Source organism: Ambystoma mexicanum, chromosome 9, assembly GCF_040938575.1.
Source record: "Ambystoma mexicanum isolate Mex_15411 chromosome 9, UKY_AmexF1_1, whole genome shotgun sequence".
Lineage (NCBI taxonomy): Eukaryota > Metazoa > Chordata > Amphibia > Caudata > Ambystomatidae > Ambystoma > Ambystoma mexicanum.
Window position 1 is genome coordinate 524211011 of NC_090931.1, and position 15966 is coordinate 524226976.

A 15966-nucleotide genomic window follows, 5' to 3' on the forward strand; every position below is an offset into this window, starting at 1 on the left:
TCCTTATTATTCGATTCTCCGCATGGCCAACAGACTGCTCTGCAGCTTTCGATGACGAACCTGATCCTCGATGGATTGACTGATCGACCAGGCCCGGCCTACATGGGCCTCTTCGGGCTTTGGCCCATTACAGTAGGGAGATGGGTGGGGGTGGGGGGGTTCATACTGACTTCTTTAGAGAATGCATATTCTGTCATCACCTTTCCTTTTTCCTCACCAATCTGCCCTTGTAAAAAAATAATGGATACAACTCCCTTTTAAATGTTGCCCTACCTGCCACCCAACATTCCTGTGGAAGGACACGCACCGAATGTGCAATTAATGTCTCCCAAGGGATGACCCTGAAAAAGTTTGCAAATCTTGTAAACTTTTTCGATCTAAGACTTTAAAGGATCAGCGCACCAAACGCCTCCCTCAAAACGCTTGCCCTTACCCACAAGTGTCTGGCCAACCAGACTCCCATCTACTTGGCTAGCGGATTCACACCTCATACCTCTACCCATCCTCAGAGAGTGGCCCAAGCCTACTGTGTCTCCCTTCCCAGGTTCAAGCTTCAGACAGCTGGTGGGGGTAGTTTCCCGGCCCTTGCCACCAAACTGTGGAATACACTGCCCAACCCGCTCAGATCGGAACCTTCCTTGAAGAGCAAAGCCAAGCTGTGGCTCTCTGCTCAAGACACACGTTAATCCCTTTCTGATAGGCCGACATCTAGTGGAAGCTGCAGAGTATCAGTTTGTTTTTCGAAACTCAAAGGGGCGTCGACACAGGGCGTGCCAGTAATACTATCCCTAGTGTGACGTCCACTGTACCCATGATCCCTCGTGCGTGTAGGACCCTCAGATTGTTTTTTTCCGCCATACTGGTCGGAAGCATTTCGCGGAGTTCCCTGGCCTTAGCCATACTTTTGCTAAATATTGTTATATTTACCCATTTCTCCACCCCAACTTCGAGTCACCGAACTTCCACACTCGACGCCGGCCCGGAGAAGAATTCGACCGACGACAGCTGCACGACAGATTTGGGCCTCGGAAGGCCTCCGGCCTCGGCCTGGGCCTTGGAAGGCCTCTGGCCTCGGCCCTGCAAGTAGGGAGAGTGGGTGGTGGACATACTCTACACTAGTTTGGTATATAGGTACATTCTTATATATTCCTACACTTACTAGCCCGCTGCCACAAGGTGCTTATGGAGGGTACCCCTTTCCAATTCTGCCCCAAGTGCAACCGCAAGTACCCTTGGGTTGACGGGTACGCCACGTGCAATCTCTGCTTGCTGAGGGACCACCCCGAGGCGAACTGCAGAGCGTGTAGTAGGTTTAAACCGAAAACACTTAAGGACCGTTCGATCAAGCGTTGGGCCCACCACGCCAGGGGTCAGGAGGCCATGGCAGCGGAGGGCGCCTTCAGCAATGCCGTGCTTTCAGACGGCGAGGGCAACGTGGCGTCAGGAGACAGCCGAGCTCAAGTCCCCGACCTCGGAAAGGTTGTCCGGCAGGGCGGCTATGGGGAAGACCCCCGGCGACACAAGCGCTACCCACATCACTTCCACAAAGCACATGAAGTTCAACCGAGACTCGACGTGCACGTCGAGTTCTCGGAAAGAGGCATATGGAGAACGGTCCGAATCGGTGTCCTCTGGGCGTTCTCAATCTAGATCGCTGCATGACTCCAGGCAATCATCCACTGTTGCCAAGAGTGCCTCGCTCCCCAAGGTAACGGAAGTTTGATCGTCTGAAGATGAAGCCGACTTCCATCCCCAGACCGCACTCCAGAAGTCGGCGCCCGCCGACCGCGTACTGCGGCTCCCGAGTCCCTACCTCCACATTCTAAAGATAGGGACACTACCCCTGAACCTCGACGCCAGGTGTCTGAAGGCTCCGGAGCGCTGAAAAAACAAGAAACGCTCTTCCGCCCACGGGGGGGGGGGGGGGGTAAACGACAGAGGAAGCAGTCTCAGCCTCCTCGCACACCTCAAAAACTTCCCACTCATAAACAGACCGACAAGTCCCAGTCCTCTGTTATCCCAAGGACACCTGCCAAAACCAGTAAGTCTCGTCAGGATAAGGCAGAGAAAGCCCCAGAAAGGGTCTTTCCCAGTTCTAGGGAATGGTCTAGTGATGACATAGACAGGGTTATGTCAAGGATGTCTTCATTGGCAGATTTTTACACAAAAAACCCTGAACACTTTCTCTCCTATACTCCCGACGGGTCAGCACCCTCCAGCTCTAAGGATCCTATATCTCCAAGTAAGAAGTCCCGGTTTGAAGCCCCAACACAGTCTTCGGACCCCTTCTATATACAGCCCTAATTCCCAATATCAAGGGGATACATCCTTTTGTGAGGATCCAGATTTGGGCATGTTGGAAGAGCAAACTGGTATGGGCTACTATGGGGATGAGGACCAAGAAGAGTAAAAGGAAGACCCTGAGACCTACAGAGTAGATTCCCCGGTAGAGGAAGAACCCCCGATTACCGACTCCCCTGTCGACAATCGGCCTCTCCTGAATGAAGTTCTGTCCCGAGCGGCAGAACATTTCCACATTGACACCCAGGGTGCTCAAGAGGAGAGGGACTTCGCAGAAGAGTTGGTGGGAGAAAGGAGGCTGGTTGCTCAGGCCATCCCTATCCTTAAGTCTATTCAGAGAAGAATAGACGCGTCACTTTTAAATCCTAACCTCACCCGGGCAGTTAACACCAGGATTGAGAAACTTTTCAGGGCAGCCCAATCAGACCCACTGTATATAAGGGGGCATCTGAAACCGGACTCCCTGGTTGTTACAAACACCCGTAAGAGGGCTGGAACACCCTTGTCATCGTCCGAAGCTCCTCCCGACAAGGAGAGCAAGAAACTGTATGGTTTGGGCAGGAAAGTAGCCTCCACTTCCGCCTACCAGGCAAGGATTGCCAACTCCACCACCCTGTTGGCCAGCTACAACTGCCATCAGTGGGAAGAAGTCTCTGCACTCATAGACTCCGCCCCAGAACCCTTAAAGAGCCAGTTGGCACGAGTTGCGGCGGAGGGAAGAGCCGTGTCTGGTTCCATTTTAAAAGTAACCTTTGATGCCGTGGGTAACGCCGGCAGATTGATAGCAGAAGGAACTGTTATCAAGAGACACGCTTGGTTACGGCAGTCTGGTTTCAAAGCTGAAACCCAAGCATCTTTGTTAGATAAACCGGTGGAGCCGGATCTGTTTGGTAAGGCGGTCGAGGACGCACTGAAAAATGCCAAGGACGAATATGAGACACTGAAATCCCTAGGCCAACTAACCAACAAACCCCCTAATCAGGGAGGGAATGGCAAATTTTGTCACCCACGCGGCCAAAATTCCCAGAGATGATCTAACTATTCCCAGGAGCAGGGTACACCGTGGAACAATAACCAACAGTCTACCCAAGGGTTACGGCAGGGGTAATGAAAGAGGACGTGGTAAGGGTAGAGGCAGTCCCAGTAAAGGAGGCGACACGCCTCCACCAAACAGTGACTCTCAGTTCAGGGTCCCTTCTCACGCAACCCCAGTAGGGGGACGCAATTCTAACTTCACCCAAGTTTGGGAAGGGATCACATCAGACAGATGGGTGCTGTCCACAGTATCCGCTGGGTACTGCATAGAACTGTTAGAGCGTCCCCGGAACCATCCTCCACGATAAAGAATGCATTCTTTGGAACACCAGAAGGTCCTCCTCGAGGAGATTGTCAATCTGCTAGCAAAGGACGTGATAGAACTCGTCACGGGACACCAAGGGTATTTATTCAACTTACTTCCTTGTGCCAAAAAAAGATTTGACAATGGGCCCAGTATTGGATTTACGGCCTGCAAACAAGTATGTCAAGCCCCAAAAATTTCGCATGACTACTCTCCAGTTTGCAAAGAATATATCTTGTTTGGAGTTCGGAGCGTATATAGAAACGAAGGTGATTTTACGTGTGTCTACCATGGCAACCAGCAAGAATCTCCCCTCTTCATCCCGTATCACTTTCAATACCTTAAGGGGGATACCTTTGCAAACCAAGATGGCGACTCCTCGTTTTTTTTGGCCACTAGAGGCAAAGAATTGTGTAGGGTATAATTTATTTTTGTAGGCGGAATTCTTCAGCGGGTCACAGATGAGTCTAATGAAGGAACAGAAATGCTGCATCTATGGTCAGTAGTCTATGAAACAGCGCCTTACGCTTCAAGGGAGAATTTATACCCTGCACATTAAGAGTAATACAATTGGCATTTGGGGTCGCCATGTCAGATTCGCCCAGGTCTCTGCATTCTATAGTATCATGGGTATTCATGCCCCTTGGAGAGAACCTCGTATGAGGCAACCAGTCATTGGTATGGTCTGGAAGTATGAGTCTGGGGGGAAAAAGGGTCTCAACAGGCTCCCGGCTATGGTGTGGTTTGTGTCTGGCATGTGGTGTGAGGGTCTAGGGCTCAAGCATGTTAGCAGTGTATGAAAAGTAAAACAAGGAGCATATAGAGGAAAATCAAAAAAGAGAGATAAAAAAAAGCATCATTGAAGGTCCGACAAGCCCCAATTCCCAATCAAACTTTAACCAACTAGTAGACATCTTGGGCGCCATCCACTCGGACGCCCAAATCTGCTCACAAAAGAGAACTTTCTATACCCTTATTCAGGCCCAGGGGTCAGTAACGGCAATTGCAGGTCTCAAGTATTGTCCCCTGGCCTGTAAACAGGCCAGCCCTGGGTTTCAACAATTTAAACAAGTTCAACATGGGCTCCCCTTCCCAAGGGCCAGGCAGCGGCGCATAAGAACACAAGTAGAAAGGGAGTAGGCTGGCTGATGCTCCAAGGCCCCCGGCCAGCCCTTCGGGGGAGGGGGGGCGTCACATCCCTGGGGGAGTATCATCGCTGAGTGAAAGCGTGCGAGGAGTCCCCGCATCTTCCAATTGACTCATTAGTTCAGGTAGGCTTCCAGATCAGCCGACCGAGGGGTTATCTCCCTCTGCCACCAGGGGAGGCCCGGAGTCCTTTGCCTTTCGACTGGGGTTCTTGTCCCGTTGGGGACTTGTCTCTACACAACGCCATCCTCTGGGCTTTCGTTTATCCTTTGGGGTGGGGCTAAATGCAGGTTCAGATAACTCCCATGTGTGGGGTCTTCGCTGGGTGCTTCTATCAAGCTTTTAGCTTCATCTTCTGAAGAGATTGTGTAGTGATGGTTATGAAGGTCAAAGAGTAGCTTGCATGAGAAGCCCCAGCTATACTGTATCTGCTTATCCCTCAGCCAGGTCGTCGCCCTCTAAAGGCGACTCCTATTTGCTAGGGTGTACAGAGAAAGGTCCTGGAAAAGTTGCACTGTTGCACCTCAGAACTGTATTGAGGGTGAGTTCCTGGCCGACTGCATTATCTTCTCTTTCTGATGGAAGAAATGCACACACGTGAGAATGTCTGGTAGTAGGTTTCTCTTGAGCTGGGTCGAGGAGTATACTCGATGGGTTCTATCCAGCACAAGATCTTCAGATGGGGGAATATCTAAGATGGCCCTAAAGAGTGCTTTGAAATATTCAGGCAAGTCCTGATCAAGGACCTGGCGGGGGATTCCGCAAAGCCGTAAATTGTTCCTCCTCGATCTGTTCAAGATCTGCCTGTTTTGCCCATATGTCCTCTAAATGTTCTTCAATGGTCCTCACTCTTTCCATAAGAACCTCTTTGTCGTGTGCATGCTCGCAGGTAGACTTTCCCAGGTCATTAACTCTGGTTTCTAGACCGCCTAGATGGGCGGTCAGCTCGGTTATTGACCGAGCTAGAGCTTCTTTGGCGGTCTTAATCTCCGTTTTGATTTCGTGGATGATGTCTTGCTTGAAGGATCTCCGGACTACTTAGAGTTCATCTCTGGAAACGGGCCATGGCTGATTCTTGGGGGGGTCGGGGGAGAGGGAAGAAGCAGGGGCTGGATGTATGTCCGCTGTGACTATGCGCGAGCAGGATGGGGCCATGGGTTGCGGCATCAGGAAGGCCTGGATACCATGTGCCTTCCGTCTTCGGCAGCTTTGGGCATTGCCAACGGATCTGATGCTGTTTGTGCCAATATTTCAGAATGCAGGCATTCACATTTAGGTGAAGGAGCAATGCCAATTCCAGCTCTCGGGTGCAGTGTCAGTTCCTCAGTTTGGGGTTTGAAGGGGGTTGGTTGACCTCGTATATCTTTGTTGGGAAGTCTTAAATTGGTTAATCCAATATTGCTGTGGCCCAAGCTTATAGCATGTTCATCAATGCCCCTTAGCGCACAAGATCAAATTCGCTCAGTTCTTCCGGGGCCCCTTGTATGGCCACCCACATACTCCATTCAGGTTCGCTGTGTGCATTACTGCGATCCGCAGTGCCTGTAGGGCAGCAGTCAGCTCTAGCGCTTCCCCTGCAGTCACAGCGTCAACATTAGGATCCGCCCAGGGCTATCCTCAACCTCTGCCAATAATGGAGCGCAAAATCTTTGCGCGCCCCAGCCCCTCCATGAATGCGCTACCGCGCGGATGCCAGCAATCACCCACCTTCAGCCGCGCCACCAGCTAAGACTCCCCTGGTCAGCCGGTGTATCCCCCCTCGGCACTGCGCAGCAGGAGAAGTAGCCCCCTGCTCCCAGGGTGCCTCGGTCCGAGATTACACTGCGTCCTTCATGATTCAGAGCGCCAGCAGGAAGCCTCGGGACTGTACTATGCGCCTTCTCTGGGGGCCGCGCTGAGGGCGCCAGGTTGATCCCCCTCCAGCAATGCGGTCCCCCATAGAGCTCCGTGCCCGCGGGCAATTTCCCGAGTCGCAGCTCGTCTGCGCTTGTGAGTCTCCAACGGTCCAGCTCTCCAACTCACGCAGCCATCTTTTCCTCCGGTCTCTGTGTCGTTCTTCCAAGGAGAACCCCCCCTCCCATCTGAAGCGTTTAACACCTCAGTACAGATTCTGTCAGCGTCGCTCAGACAAGCGGGCCCCCTGGATTGAAAATCGGACAAAAAGTTCCAAATTAAAGCGAACGCGTCTTTTGATTTGAGCGTCCCGGCGCAGAGCTCACGCGAGCACAGCCGCATGGCTCGCGGCCTAGCCATGCCCCCAAGTGATTTAATTTTATACAAAAACCTCAAACATTGTGCAAGACTTTTTACCTACCTGCAAGAAGTGCTTCAGCTCAGCTAGACTTTTGCTCAACTAACATTGGCTGTCCTGGCTCCCCAAAAGACTCTTCTTAACCATGACTGTGCTTTACCTTTCCCCCAGGAAAGGGTCAATTTACTTTGCATTGGAGTGCTCAAAGTACTTGCCTGCTTAAGAATATTTGTTAAACATTGTTTTATTCCCTCATCTTTCTCTTAGAATACCAAACCTCAGTATTGCTCTGAATGTGCTAGTGATATATCAATATCAACAGTGACCTAGTTATTTCTCACCTCAGGGTGTAGGAAGTAGCTGTGTGCGATTCCCAAATGGGTATCAACTGATTTATTGAAACTTAGAGTGTGCATTTTTTAAGTATATTATTGTTACATACTTTTGCTCCCTTCTAAAGAAGGATAATACAGCTGACTGCTTAATTAATAAATAATTGTTTAATCAAGATACCTTGAGTGTAAGTGTTTATTTGGATACTTGTTACTGTGAATCTGTGTAATAACCCTACAGCTCACATTGACCCCTCTTGAGATAAGCCTGGCTGCTCAGTCACTCTACCAGCTTGTGTAGTACATGCTTATACCAAAGGTGGTGGATTAACTATTCCCAAGGGGACAAGGCTGGTGCAGTCTCCCACAGGGTACTGCATACAATCTTGCTTAACAGCCGTCGATCACACGGAGAGGAGCGTCGGGCTGCTGACGGATCTGGGGTTCTCGGTAAACTATCCAAAGCCCTGCTTGATTCCATCACAAGACTCTCTGTTCCTGGGATCTAGACTCAACATGGTCTCCTGCCTGGGGCTCCCTCAGAAGACACAATAGCATCCATCCTGGGCAAGGTGCAACGATAGTTGGCACTGAAGGCTGCCACGGTGATGACCATTAAGTCGCTGCTCGGTATGAGGTCTTTGTGTATCTACCTGATCAGACTCTGCAGGCTGCGGATGCAACCTCTTCAGGAGTTCCTGGACACTTGTTGGATCCAAGTGTCTGGAAGCTTCGCTGACAAGTTTGTCCTTGACGAGGCGCTCCGTCGAGCGATAAGGTGGTGGGCGTGCGCTCCAACCTTGCTGGAGTTACGGATTTCCAGAACCGCACCTTTCCAGTAGACGGTCAACACGGACGCTTCTCTGGAGCGCTGGGAAGCTTGCACCGGACTTCTCATGCCAGTGACCTGTGGCGATCGAAAGAGTAGGTCCTCCACATCAATGTCCTGGAGCTGCAGGCAGTGTTGTGGGCCCTCAATGCGTTCCTTACGTCAAGGGCAAGGTAGTGACAGTCTTCAAGGACAATACCACCACAATGTTCTACATCCGAAAGCAGGGGGGGGCACCAGGTCCTTGGCACTCTCCAGAGAGGCGCAGGATTTTCTTAGCACTGGGGCGTCGCCCAGGGGATGTTCCTTATTCCTTTCCACCTGGCGGGAGTCAAGAACACCATCGCAGACTCCCTCAGCAGGGAACTACGCTCTTGCCACGAGTGGGAGTGGTGGCCGGATCAAGTGGACAGCCTCTTCCTCAAGTGGCGCAGACTTATTTGCGATGGTGATGCACTCAAAGTGCCAGAGTTTCGCCAGCAGGTTCCACCAGCAAAATAGCATGTGGAGACGCGTTCTCCTTCCCGTGGGAAGGCCTGTTCCTATATGCCTTTTCTCTGTTGCTTCTCCTGCTGCGAGTCATCAATCGACTCAAATGGTGCAAGATGATCCTCGTCGCCCCGGCGTGGCTGAGGCAGATTTGGTACCCGGACCTTCTCAGCCTGTCAACGTCACCACCAATCAAGCTGCCAATGGTCGCGGACCTGCTCGCCAGAGAAGTCGGCGCAATGCTACACCACGACCCAGTGTTGTTGAACCTGAAGGCTGGCTCATGCAGCATTAGTTTGGCATGTACAAGCTTCCTGTGGACTGCAGAGTGGTCCTTGCCAGGGCCTGGTCGTCGTCGACTCTTAAGTGCTATGGGCACAAGTGAAGGCGATTCACGACGTGGTGCCCGACACGGAAGATCAACCCGCTGAGGGTCACTACCACGCAGGTCCTTCATACATAATGTCCTTGGCCAGGACTGGACTGGCTCATGCCTCCCTCAAAGTGCATCTGGTGGCTATCTCCCGTTACACCAGGTCTCCGGGATGGTCTTTGCTTTGGTCACACCATCTGGTAAAGGAGTTCCTTAAAGTGAGCTCTGATCGTTCCTACTGGTGAGGGCGCCCACCCCGGCTTGGTAACAACGTGGTTTTGATGCGGCTCATGGGGGCTCCCTCCGAGACGACGTATCAAGTCCCTCTCGAGTACCTTTCATGGAAGACTGCTTTCCTCATGGCTATCACCTCTGCCAGGAGGGTAAGTGAGATCTAGGCCCTGTCCCCAAGCAGCCTTATTTAACTTTCCACGATATGAGGCGGGTGCTCAGATGCACCCCTCCTTCATGCCGAACCTTTGGTGTTGCCTGTGTTTTTTCCGACGCCTTCGTTGGCTGAAAGGACTCTGCACTTGCTGTATGTGGCGCATGCTCTGGAGTTCTATGTAGCTTGCACGAAGAGTTTCAGGAAGAGGTCTCAACTGTTAACTTTGATCCTGTGAACCATGGGAAGGCCTTGTCCAAGGCTTCCATCTCCAGGTTGCTCTCCGGCTGCATCAATCATGGTCACCGGTTGGCAAACGGACCGCTGCCTGGCTGTCAGAGCGCATTCTACCAGAACAATCGCTGCAACAACAGAGTTCCTGTTGGTGCGCCCCTGCTGGACATCTGCAGGGCTGCTATGTGGAGGTCTACACACACCTTCATGAGATTCTACTGCTTCAACAGGGATTCCAGAGTCCAGGGTCAGCCAAGTAGTGCTGCGCAACCTGTTCGCGAGGAGGTAAGAGTGTTTGCTTCTGTTGAGCCTTGCCACCTCCTGTGGTTGTGAATGTACTGCTATGTATTCTTCATGAACACATGAATCCATGCCAGACCCCATGCTGGAGAAGGAAAAAGTTACTTACCTGTAACTGTTCTCCAGCATGGGTCTGGCATGGATTGACATGCAAACCCTCCCTGCGGCTCTTCTTGGTCATGCTTCCACTTTACCTGCTACCAAATCGGAAGATGGCTGCCAGAGGAGGGGCCTGGGGACACAGTAGTCATTCGCTGGGGGTAGTATGACCCAGAGCCCAGTGATTGCTTTTAAAGGAGAAAGACCGTTCATAAGTGAAAGTGAAACTTTTTTCTTTTACCGAGGATTCCCGGCCTGACGGGGAATATTCATGAGCATGTGAATTCATGCCAGACTCATGCTGGATAACAGTTACAGGTAAGTAACTTATTCCATTTGGGACAGAATCAGACCAATTAACATATAAGATTGTGAAGTAACAATGTTGGGATTGATTGATGACCCTTGGAATGTTAAGTACACTGTAACTGAGGACCTATTGCGCAATAATAAGATCCAGGACATAACATGCATTTCTAGACAGTTTAATTGGTTTTACATTTTTTTTAAATTTTTGCTAAGCCTCGTCAAAGCCTGGTCACTGGAGAAACATTAGCACGTCCCACCATTTGGATGTTTGCTTAGGAAGGTTAGTAATAGCCTAGGATGACTTAGGACTGTATTTATGTACTAAGGACAGGCGTGTTTTAACAATAAATCTACTTTGCGTGTATATGCTTGAATTGAGTCTAACACTGGCACAGAACACCATCCAACTACTCTGCATGTATATCTTATCTTGTACTCACAAAGATAGTGCATTACAAATGGGTCGGAGGTCTCCTGGTATTCGCTGTATGCACCTCTGGGAAGGCACAGCACCTCATCTTGGGAGATGGCTCAATTTGTATTTCATCTTAGGACTGGTTGGTCCCACCAACCAAAGCAAAGGAGTCCTGTTCGGAGCTACTGTCGATCATAAAACTGGGTCAGGACAGCCATGGTCGCCTCATGGTTACTGGAGGAGTCTGCAGACATCTCTGGTTGTCTGCAGCTTCAGATCTTCTGTTCCAGTGGTTGACTTGCCTTTCACCTCCAGAAACCTTTCCTTTTTATTTGGTTTTCCCACACACTCCTCTTCAAACTCTCAGCCTTTTACAGAAAGGGGCAGTGTTGGAGGAGTTTTCCTAAACTATTTGATTTAAAAGACTTCATAAAACTCTTCCAATGGTATACAGGTCCACAATTCTTGCTATCAGTCTGTACTACTCATAAAACCTTGGTAGAGCGACAGAGCAGTGAGGCTTATCATAAAAGGTAGATGTGAGCTGTAGGTAAGTAGACTGAATCTAGTTAGCAAAGCAGATCAAAAACACTTACACCAATACATGTGTATTAAAATATATATTATATTTCTGATGCTTGTGAATCTGCTTAGTCACATGCTGTGCATATAGTCTTGCATCTAGTAGAAATTGCAGAGTATTGCATCTTGTCTTTCGAGGATCGAAAGGGGACGTCGACATGGGCGTGCTTGTGACGCGTTGAGGTCCCTCGGATTTATTTTTTTCCACCCAGCTAGCTGGTCGCCTTATGTGGAGCTTGAAAAATTGCTAATACATATCTTTGTCCACGACCTCAGTCGTTTAATATTCGTCCCCTTCGTCGACGACTACTTGACAACCAACGCCGAAGACTGTCAACGACAACTGCAGACTTCGACGGCTGGTGCTCTGGTCAATGCTGTCGACCGCGTGGCCTTGGCCCTCTGGCCAGGCCTACACAGTAGGCAAGAGTAGGGTTTGGGGCTCTGTTTCTTTTCAAGAATGTATTCTTAATATCTACTGTATTCCTAACCTTACTTGTGTTTCTACATTGGTCCGCATATAGGCAGAGGTCCCTCATGTAGCTCTACCACATGTATGCACAGTTTTATGTTTGTAAGTTTATATGTCATTGTATTGTAACACGAAAAGACAATAAAACATGTTATCCAAAAAAATAATGTATTCTTCCCTTCTCTTTTCCCTTCTGGTTTTGCTGTCGCTTTTGCAGGCCGAGGGTACAAAACACTACTGCCTAGATACTCACTCTAGGTATTCTCAGATGGGACAAGTACTAAGTCATCTTTTTACTATCGTTCCTTCTCACGCCCCACCTTCAACTCTGGGTACTTCTAGCTAGTCTATGCACAGCATGTGAATCTAAGCAGCTACAATCATCAGTATACAGCAAGCATTACATAAGAATTGAATTAAACCAGAAAGCAGTACAAAAACAGTTTACATTATGGAAGGGAAGAAGATAAGGGAGGGGCCAAGAAGAGAAGAGGTAGTGGGTACGAGGAAAGGTGAGAGCAGAAGTAAGGGAGGAGGCAGAGGGAGAAAGGGGGAAGGAAGGAAGAGAAGAGGATTAGAAAAGTACAGGACATAAGGAAGGAGGGAGTGGAGAGGGAGGTGGAAGGGAAGTAGGAAGGATGGTAGAAGGGCTGACAAAGAACAACCACGCTTCAAATGTCGAAAAAAGAAAAGCATCACCAAGTTGGCACTTAGGTGACCCTATTGTGCACGTGACTGAATAGTCTGCGATAAAATAATAGCACAATAGTTGGTAGAAGCAGTGACGCCATCGGTAACTGTAGGTTTGTCACTGTGGTAGTCACAGGAGCAGGGAGAAGGGGGATACTGGGTATCCCCATGGCACTCCACATAAGGTGCTGTGTGCCAATTTCTCAGAGTATAACGTTTTTAGGAATGATACAAAGTATCCATCTATCCTTAAGAACAGTAGTTAAGGATAGGGAACAAATTTTAAAGGAGAACCCAAAGGGTTTCCAGCAGCACTGTACATAGGGTGCTGTGTGCTGCAAATGTTAAACACCGATGCCTTTAAAGAGATATGGAGGAAAACAGGCTCCATATTCAAGATAAAATGCAGGGAACAGAGTTCCAAATGTCGCCGCAAATAACCATGAATAAGGGGGAAAAGAGTCTCCCCTCATTCAGGATAGAATAAAAAGGTCCAGAAGTTCAGTAAAAAGTGCTGGGATTCTCACTAGGAGAGGGCATGTTGCATATAAATTATCTCCTGAACACACATCCCTTGCTAATCAAAGCAATTTTCTCCCTTGTACTTGTTTAGGAATGGATGTAATTCCTTCATTACTCTAGAGCCATTTGGGGGCGCCATGAAAAATGACTCGCCTCGCCTGACTTTCTGCATCTAGCTCAAAACCATAGGCGCCTCACCATATCATCACCTATTGGCCCCCCTCTTGATACAACAACCGACAATGACCCCCCCTTACAAACCATATGCCCCCGCTACCTACAATGCTGACAGTTCACCCTCACTCTAGCACCAATACAAAAACTGATACAAGGTACTTCCAATATCCGCATTCCCCACTGCCACTACTAGATCTCCTCTAGTCGTCCTCTAAATGTATGATCTCTCAGCCAACCAATATGAGACACACTACCTCCCCTGAGCTACAAGCCAATCACCTTTTGTCTAACTTACTTGGCTTAAGTAGGACTATCCCCCAATTGCAATTGAAGCTATTTAAGCAGGACACAACGTTATAACGAAAAACCCATTTGAACAAGCTGCAGCGGTTTCTATAGTATTCAGATTGTCCATTTCCTCCTTTCCGAACCTTACTGCCCCTCTCTGTGAATCGATTTTCCTCAACGTGGAACTTGCTTGCTATTTCCCATCATCTTAAAGATTAGTCATCTGCCTCTCATTCCCTATCAAATCCTTAACTTGGAGATAGGTCCAAACACTCTTGTCACCAGACTGAACTCCTCACTTCTTCTCTCACCTCTCTTCTCCTGTTTTCCACACTTATTCATCTCATATGTCCAACACTTGGTGCCGACTCATTCTGTTGGCTCCTGGCAAAAGGGCTGATTGCTACAAACTGAAATGGTGAAAATCCCCACAGTAGTAGGGCCTGCTTGAGCACCTCTTGGGTCAATCACACAAGCAATCACCATCCTAATCTAGCTCCCAGATTGAACTGGTCTAGATTGTTGTCCCTATAAATTGAACTACACATCTTAGACTTTCCACTAATAATGACCTTCATTTATGACACAGGCACCCACGCAATCCACTACCATATCCTTCTACACTTTTTCCTTGTGTCCAGCACTTCAAACTGCTTTGTATTATTGATTTACCTCTTCTCACATCATCTAACCTGTTTCATCATATTTTTGTATTTTCTTTTTTCAATAAAAAGTTTCATTCTATTTTCAAAAGCATATTGTAGAGTAGAATTTAATGTAATCTAATAAGATAACACTAGAACAAGAGACAGACGGACAGTGCTCCACATCTCCTATTCAATCTTACCCTTAATCAGGAATTAAACTGTCTCTTGCTGAACGTGTTAATAAGCTATCTAACCAATATTCAACCAGGAGTGTAGCATTACTCTTCCAGTGCTTCAGAAAATGCTTCTTTGCCATTACAGGTGTTAAAACCACCCTAATGTATCATGTGATTTAGAATTTATATACCGCTCTGGTTTGACCTCCAAGCGCTGGTAGGTTGAACGACCTTGGGGACCATAGTCCAGGCCAGTGGAAAGGATAGGGTGTTGAAGGGTGGTGCACCAGTTAAGTGTGCAGCTGATGTAATTGCTTGATGGTAGCTGTATTCTAGCATTAAGTGTGGTGGTATTGATATCGGTTCAATCCGCGCAGTCTGGAGGGTCGACACCAACACTGGGTGCTGGCTGCGTTAGGCCTGTGGGACGCTTATGTGTGCTGCTAGGCTGTTTTTTTGTGACACAGCTGCATTTTATTAGGATTAAGTGTTCGTGGATTAGGCACCCATATATCTCTGTGATACCTTCTCACATCACAGTACAACGCGACCAACTAGAACTGTGCAATCGCACTGCATTAACTTCCCCCGATTTAACCAAAAACGCGCGGGTGGAGCTAGCTTCCCAGTCCTGGCTGTAAAAAAAAATGGAATGCTCTTCCTGCCTCCATAAGGGAGGAAGCATCCTTTTTGCTATTCTGTAGCAAGATCAAAGCCTGGTTCTCTGAGCAGGACCAGAACCCACTAACAGTCTAAAACTATCTACACTATACAAGATTGTTACGCCAGTAGCATCAGTTGCTGTATATATGCATTGAACTTGCATATTGCCTTTTTGTACTTTCTGCAACTTTATACCATTTACATCAACAATATACTTTGCTTGTTGATCCTGGATTACTCAACCTATTCTCTGAACCACACTGCCCATTGCTGCGTTGGTACTATAATTCCCATGCAACTTGCTAAACTGTCTGTAAATTCATGCATGCCTGTTTAACATGTAAGTCTCAGTGCCCAGTTGCCCCAGGACTTGGCTGCGCTTTACAAATAAATACAAATAGTATTTTTATGTGAGCAGCTAGGCCGAATTGATCGAGGGGTGTAGCTGCACTCTAATTGTGTGATGGTGGAGAGTAGAGAGTGAGCATAGTGATATGATATGATAGTTCATCCACACAGCGCCAAAACACAAAGTGCTTTAAAAGTGCTGGACGACAAGGGAGGGACAAGCGAACACGCGAAGGGACTCCCACAGGCCATGAACAGCAGGAGTGTGAAGACCGGCCATTGCGTTCGGCTTTTCGACATCTAGACAGTGCAAGTGCCAAGACAGACAGGAGGGAACGGTACACAAGGCCTGGAGGGCTGGGTAACACAGCAACATTACAGAGAAACACCCATTTGTGATGTAAGCAATCCCAGAACGCATGCAGTCTGTGTTTGCTGGAATGTAAATCGATGCTTTGCAGGACTTGATCTTAAAAGACCTGGACCTTTCGGCAAGACTAGAGCATATAGAGAGCTGTCCCTATCTCTCTTACAGAACCGTTTCGCATTTGCAGTTTGAAGATCAGATTACACCCTGGCGGGGTCACAATACTCCTAAT

At 48.7% G+C, this 15966-nt stretch overlaps 1 protein-coding gene across 1 annotated transcript in view; it reads left to right on the top strand.

Annotated features, from left to right (window-relative positions):
• The window catches only part of PPM1D (protein phosphatase, Mg2+/Mn2+ dependent 1D), a 265517-nt gene that overhangs the window by 89185 nt on the left and 160366 nt on the right, over positions 1-15966 (top strand). The gene's annotated exons all lie outside the window — the stretch shown is intronic.